This window comes from Callorhinus ursinus, unplaced genomic scaffold, assembly GCF_003265705.2.
Source record: "Callorhinus ursinus isolate GAN/ISIS: 27379988/994484 unplaced genomic scaffold, GSC_fseal_2.0 scaffold26, whole genome shotgun sequence".
Taxonomy (NCBI): domain Eukaryota; kingdom Metazoa; phylum Chordata; class Mammalia; order Carnivora; family Otariidae; genus Callorhinus; species Callorhinus ursinus.
In genome coordinates this window covers 3,526,509-3,534,140 of record NW_027397088.1, presented here as the reverse complement: position 1 = coordinate 3,534,140, position 7,632 = coordinate 3,526,509, and the positions used below count along the sequence as shown (strand labels likewise).

Below are 7,632 nucleotides of genomic sequence, written 5' to 3'. Positions count from 1 at the left end.
GAGTTACAGTCTGCAAAATGAAACACGTTCTGGCGATGGATAGTGGCGATGGTCGCGCATGGACTTGTCATTGAACCACAAACTTAAACACGATTAAGAGGTAAATTTTATGTTATGTGTGTTTCACTACAGCTAAACATGTTACCCATCTCAATGACTGACGTTTCTGGCACTGCTGTAAATTTTTCCCCTGAGATGCTCTCCTTCATACTGGCCCTGCTTTTGCTACTCAGAGAAGCTGAGGGCTGCTGGGGGCCATAGGGGAGAAGTAGCAAGCTACATCGCTGGGATGACCTGTCCATGTTTTATGCGGTTGACAAGCTGTTTTGTTTTCCTTAAGAAAAACCTTAAATGCCAAAATCTTGTTACCGAAATATTCCTTCCACAATAAACATACAAAGAACCTCCCCTCTTAGACCCAGGCAGAGAGTGTCATTCTCACTGGTCGGGCCCACCTTTTATTTTATGTATGTGAATGGAGAATGAGAGTAAGTAAGACAGAAGGAGACAGGCAAAAACAGAAAGATACAAAGGGGGCTGTATGGATTTTCTATCGTGGAATAACAACACAAACTGAGTGACTTAAAGCAACACACACTTATTATCTCATGGTTTCTGTGGATCAGAAGTCCAGCATGACCTGGCTGGCTTCTCTACTCAGGGGAAGGCTCAAGTCAAGGTGTGGGCCTGTCTAATTTCATGTCTGGAGGTTCTGTAGAAAAACATTTCCAAGCTCATTCCCACTGTTGGCAGAATTCAGTTCCCACAGCTGTAGGGCCGAGGTCCCGTTTCCCTCTAGCTGTCAGCAGGGGCTACTGTCAGCTCTAAGAGTTCACCTGCCCTCCTTGCTATGTTGCCCCTTCATCTTCAAGTCAGTGATGGTGCTTCAAATCCTTTTCATGTTCAAATCTCTGACCTCTCTATCCAAACTCCAAAAGCTCATGTGATTAGGTCCGGCCCACTGGATAAATCTCTCAATCTTAAGGTCAACTGATTTGGGAGCTTAATTACATCTGTAAAACCCCTTCACAGCAGTATCTAGATTAGTCTTTAACTGAATGACTAAGAGAAGGTGTCTGTGCATCAGAGGATGGAAATCCTGGGGCCATCTTGGAATTCTGCCTACTATTGTGGTCTTTCAAATGTATTGGGCTTTTAAGGTGAATGTCCTTTGTGTCTTCATGTCTGTGCTCACCTCACATACAATTAGCATGCCTTTCACACTTTGCTAAATATGGAGAGCCCTGGAGCTACAATAACCATGCTCCCAAGAGCAAGAAACAGAAGGGGATTCTTTCTCCGTTCCTGGTCAGTTTGAACCTGGGCCAAGACCACCAGCGTAGGGGATAATTGTGACAATTTTTTGGAGATCAGATTACTATTGACCCTATCTCCTCCTGTCATATTAGGCCCCCCACCTTTCTCAGATGGAAATAATTTTCAGAACTTGAATAACAGTGCTCTAGAGGCAAAACCCTTACTAGCTAGTGACACGTACCATTTGGCATCAATTCGGTCACATTCTCAAAGCATATAGTATATCTAAGTGACATTTGTGACTATTGCTCTACAATACAGGTCATAGGTGCGTATCTTCCTAACAGAAACATTACAAAGAGAAAGAAAAGCATATAGATGACCAGACTTGCGATTTGGGTTGGAAGCATTAAGTAAAGTTTATTTTTGTTCTCCTCAAGGATAAAGGCTATGCTAATAGTGCACCTATGGTAGAATATTCTGTCTGCTTATTAGCAATAAAATGTTCTAAACAATTGAAAACCATTTGTAGGTGTTCATGTACTAAATACAAACTTTTTACTTATTTTTTAAAAGATTTTATTTATTTATTTGAGAAAGAGAGAGAATGAGAGATAGAGAGCACAAGAGGGAAGAGGGTCAGAGGGAGAAGCAGACTCCCCGCTGAGCGGGGAGCCGGATGTGGGACTCGATCCCGGGATTCCAGGATCATGACCTGAGCCGAAGGCAGTCGCTTAACCAACTGAGCCACCCAGGCGCCCAAACTTTTTACTTATTAAATAAGGTTCTTGCAGCTGCCTGACTGCTCAGGTACCAGGAAGTTGGGCTCATCCATGTTGGATGAGTAGTTTGCATAAGAAGAGGTTTCCTTTCCAAAAACAGGGCTTAGGGTGTGATTTCTGGCGACTCTCACTGTATTGAGTCCATTGTAACAGGCAGGGAGCCACTGTCACTATTTGATGTGAATGACCTGAGCTTTGCTGAGCTGTGCTTGGTCTCATGTCAATCAATCAGCAGGGCCGAGTCACCCCTGTTACTCACCTTCCTGCTAACTTGTCTTGTAACCCCAACCACTGAAATCCCAGCCCTTTCGTCAGGGTTCTCTGTGTACTCCTGGCCCCTCTAACCCAGAGAAAGGAGGCTCCTTTTGGACTGGACCTTACTTCATACTGTCTAGCTCATGTCAAAATATTTGCCTGAATTCTTCCAGCTGCTACGTATAGCACCTGGCTATCTTTCTGCCCTCTTCTGCCTCCTATCCTCTCCTTCTCTACCTCTTCTCTTCTTCTGTCTCCACCTCCTCCCTCTTTCCCTCTCCCCATCCTCCTCTTGAGAGTCCCTCAGCACATTTGTCAGTTCTGAAATGAGCTCTATTTTGAACAGCACATTCATTCTGCTTCTCCTCCAACCCTGTGGTTTCATTATTTCTCTAATCAATGGACTTTCTCAGCCCCAGTTCATCCTCACTTGTCTTTTTTTCATGATGCTGAATTTCACTAGATGTTCCAAACCACTCCAAGTCTTTACCACTCTGCTGGGTTTGTATATGGTTTAGAAAAGGAGCATATCCATCCCGTATGGTCTGTTCACTCAGTCCAGACTCCCTAAGAGAATATTCCAAAAGTTTGGAAACAATGGGCTTCTCTTACGGCCATGACTTCTCGTATAGTCCTGACTCGTTGTGGCTTTCTCGCTACAGAACTGTGCGTGGAGGTGTGACTTTCTTGACCTATTAACCTATAGGTTTCTCCCCTCTGGCATTTGTGTTTTTCTCTTGTCCTTAACTCTAGCAGTTATCTGTCTGGGTGTCTTCACTGCTTTGGAGGAGACAATGCCAGATGAGAAAGAAAAATCATCCAGGAATACCTCTGGATTTTGTGCACCAAAAAATGTAAGTCATTAGAGAAGAAAGGATTGAGGAGATGAGCAAATGTGCTGGCCCAAAGCCGGAGGGTAAGACTAGAAGAAAGAATCCTTAAGGCTGGGGGTACAAAGGGGAGGGCAATGGGCAGGCTTCCCAGGGGAGCCACCAGGGAGGTGGCTGATCTGGGAATGATGATGATCTGCCAGAGTGGAATGGTGCACTTCGGCCTCCAAGCCATTGGCACCTCACCAAGACTCCTGGGCCCTTTATTGTGACTGGGAGAACTGGAACTATTCTCCAGTCCTGAAGGCCACGGGAGATTTTTATGGGACTTCCCAGTGGTTTTTATGGGACTGACATTTGCTGTAGTATTTAAGGACTCAGTAAGAAATACTGTTCTCCTATGTCTAATGGCTGCCTTTGGTCAAAAATAATAATATTGCATTTTTATGAGACCGTAATTCAGAATTTTCATTAATTTAAACCACCTTCCTGTTAATTATTTGGAAACAATGCAATATTCCTCTAGTTTTTTAGCAACTGAATTTTCTGAACACACTGACTAACCTTTGTTTTGTACATTGTGTGTCTGGGTTACGGCAGGGGTCCTTAAATATTATTTTAGACTTTTTACAAAGCATTCTGGGGAATCTGCCTCGTTCAGATTTGTGCGTGGAAACTTTTTGCCTTCTTTTAAATTAGAGTTATCTTATTTGCTAAAGACATGAACCAACTTGCTATAGTCAGTTAAAGATGGCCATAAACTCTTTGCCATCCCCTGGATTAAGAAGGGAAACTATATGGTCTTAGAAAATCAGCTTCCACTAAGTTTTGGGGCAGTTTTTGTTATTATTATTAATAGACTTCATTTTTTTTAGAGACATAAAACATATATTTTTTTATTATGTTATGTTAATCGCCATACATTACATCATTAGTTTTTGATGTAGTGTTCCATGATTCATTGTTTGTGTATAACACCCAGTGTTCCATGCAGAACGTGCATGGATTGAAACCCATCACCAGGCTAACCCATCCCCCGACCCCCTCCCCTCTAGAACGCTCAGTTTGTTTTTCAGAGTCAATAGTCTCTCATGGTTCGTCTCCCCCTCCGATTTCCCCCCTTCATTCTTCCCCTCCTGCTATCTTCTTCTTCTTTTTTTAAAAACATATAATGTATTATTTGTTTCAGAGGTACAGGTCTGTGATTCAACAGTCTTACACAACTCACAGTGCTCACCATAGCACATACCCTCCCCAATGTCTATCACCCAGCCACCCCATCCCTCCCACCTCCCACCACTCCAGCAACCCTCAGTTTGTTTCCTGAGATCAAGAATTCCTCATATCAGTGAGGTCATATGATACATGTCTTTCTCTGATTGACTTATTTCACTCAGCATAACACCCTCCAGTTCCATCCACATCATTGCAAATGGCAAGATCTCATTCCTTTGGATGGCTGCATAATATTCCATTGTGTATATATATTCTTTATCCATTCTATTCTTTATCCATTCCACCTATTCCACCTATTCTTTATCCATTCATCTGTCGATGGACATCTTGGCTCTTTCCACAGTTTGGCTATTGCGGACATTGCTGCTATAAACATCGGGGTGCACGTACCCCTTTGGGTCCCTACATTTGTATCTTTGGGGTAAATACCCAGTAGTGCAATTGCTGGATCATATGGTAGCTCTATTTTCAACAGTTTGAGGAACCTCCATACTGTTTTCCAGAGTGGCTGCACCAGCTTGCATTCCCACCAACAGTGTAGGAGGGTTCCCCTTTCTCCACATCCCTGCCAACATCTGTCGTTTCCTGACTTGTGAATTCTAGCCATTCTGACAGGTGTGAGGTGGTATCTCATTGAGGTTTTGATTTGGATTTCCCTGATGCCGAGCGATGTTGAGCACTTTTTCATGTGTCTGTTGGCCATTTGAATGGCTTCTCTGGAAAAATGTCTGTTCATGTCTTCTGCCCATTTCTTGATTGGATCATTTGTTCTTTGGGTGTTGAGTTTAAGAAGTTCTTTTTTTTTTTTTTTTTGCCTGTCACAATAAAGTTTATTATGAAAACAGGCTGGTGTGGGGACAAGGGGACAGATGAGTACATTTAGGTTGGGTGGATCAGGTGAAGTAGTGCGGCTTCTTCACATTGATGCCATACTCGCTGAGGGCGGGGGTCAAGTCCTCCATGGTTAGAGTGTACTTGCGGTCCTTGCTTTTGCTTCGGGAGCTGCCAGAAGCTGTGCCCTTCATTTTGCAGTGCTGTAGGGCATCGTTGGCAATATCTGAGATAAATTTCTGGGCAGCTAGAGAGATGAGCCGAATTATGCGTGGGTCCGAGGCCTCAAAGCCAGCACGGTTCAGGTAGTAACCAGTCACTGCGTCTGGGATTGTAGGCGTGTAATCCTCCAGCTGCATCAGGAAATCCACCAGAGGCGTGCTGGACACCACCGGCCTCACGTCTCCGTTGGCCACGCTAGGCAGTACATAAACCCCGTTAGACATGGCCCCCTCCGGGGACGACGCGCCTCCTGCCGACAGCCGAGCTGCCCCACACCAATCGGCCGGCTCCCCGGCCCGTGCCGCCGCGGGTCCCGTGCCCTCTGCTGCAGCTCCAGCCGCAGGTCCCCCTGCTGTCCCCGTGGGGCTGGCCTTATTCTCCGCAGGGGTGCCGCTGGGCACCCCTGCGGGGGCCGAGACCACGGGCGGCGGAGCCTGGCGCCACCTCAGGGTCTGTGCCGGAGCCTCTGCAGCTCATCGGGCCGGTGGGAGAGGCGGCGAACCGAGTTTAAGAAGTTCTTTATAGATTTAGGGTACTAGTCCTTTATCTGGTATGTCATTTGCAAATATCTTCTCCCATTCTGTTGGTTGTCTTTTGGTTTTGTTGACTGTTTCTTTTTCCTGTGCAAAAGCTTTTTATCTTGATGAAGTCCCAGTAGTTCATTTTTGCCCTTGCTTCCCTTGCCTTTGGCAATGTTTCTAGGAAGAAGTTGCTGCAGCTGAGGTGGAAGAGATTGCTGCCTGTGTTCTCTTTTAGGATTTTGATGGACCCTGTCTCACATTTAGGTCTTTCAACCATTTGGAGTCTATTTTTGTGTGTGGTGTAAGGAAATGGTCCAGTTTCATTCTTCTGCATGTGGCTGTCCAATTTTCCCAACACCATTTGTTGAAGAGACTGTCTTTTTTCCATTGGACATTCTTGCCTGCTTTGTCGAAGATGAGTTGACCATAGAGTTGAGGGTCCATTTCTGGGCTCTCTATTCTGTTCCATTGATTTATGTGTCTGTTTTTGTGCCAGTACCATACTGTCTTGATGATGACAGCTTTATAATAGAGCTTGAAGTCCAGAAATATGATGCCGCCAGCTTTGCTTTTCTTTTTCAACATTCCTCTGGCTATTCGGGGTCTTTTCTGGTTCCATACAAATTTTAGGATTATTTGTTCCATTTCTTTGAAAAAAGTGGATGGTATTTTGATAGGTATTGCACTGAGTGTGTAGATTGCTCTAGGTAACACTGACATCTTCACAATATTTGTTCTTCCAATCCATGAGCATGGAACATTTTTCCATTTCTTTGTGTCTTCCTCAATTTCTTTCATGAGTATTTTATAGTTTTCTGAGTACAGATTCTTTGCCTCTTTGGTTAGATTTATTCCTAGGTATCTTATGGTTTTGGGTGCGATTGTAAATGGGATCGACTCCTTAATTTCTCTCTCTTCTGTCTTGTTGTTGGTGTATAGGAATGCCACTGATTTTTGTGCATTGATTTTATATCCTGCCACTTTACTGAATTCCTGTATGAGTTCTAGCAGTTTTGGGGTGGAGCCTTTTGGATTTTCCACATAAAGTATCATATCATCTGCAAAGAGTGAGAGTTTGACTTCCTCTTTGCTGATTTGGATGCTTTTTATTTCTTTTTGTTGTCTGATTGCTGTGGCTAGGACTTCTAGTACTATGTTGAATAGCAGTGGTGATAGTGGACATCCCTGCCACATTCCTGACCTTAGGGGGAAAGCTCTCAGCTTTTCCCCATTGAGAATGATATTCGCTGTGGGTTTTTCAGAGATGGCTTTAAGGATATTGAGGTATGTACCCTCTATGCCTATACTCTGAAGAGTTTTGATCAAGAAAGGATGCTGTACTTTGTCATGTGCTTTTTCTGCATCTATTGAGAGGATCATATGGTTCTTGTTCTTTCTTTGATTAATGTATTGTATCACATTGATTGATTTGCGGATGTTGAACCAATCTTGCAGCCCAGGGATAAATCCCACTTGGTCGTGGTGAATAATCCTTTTAATGTACTATTGGATCTTATTGGCTAGTATTTTGGTGAGAATTTTTGCATCCATGTTCATCAAGGATATTGGTCTGTAATTCTCCTTTTTGATGGGGTCTTTGTCTGGTTTTGGGATCAAGGTAATGGTGGCCTCATAAAATGAGTTTGGAAGTTTTCCTTCCATTTCTATTTTTTGGAACAGTTTCAGAGGGATAAGTAT

At 43.8% G+C, this 7,632-nt stretch overlaps 1 pseudogene; it reads right to left on the bottom strand.

Moving 5' to 3' along the window:
- Positions 1-5,253: 5,253 nt before the first annotated feature.
- LOC112838373 (transcription initiation factor TFIID subunit 10 pseudogene) lies at positions 5,254-5,890 on the bottom strand (annotated as a pseudogene).
- Between the last annotated feature and the right edge of the window lie 1,742 nt (positions 5,891-7,632).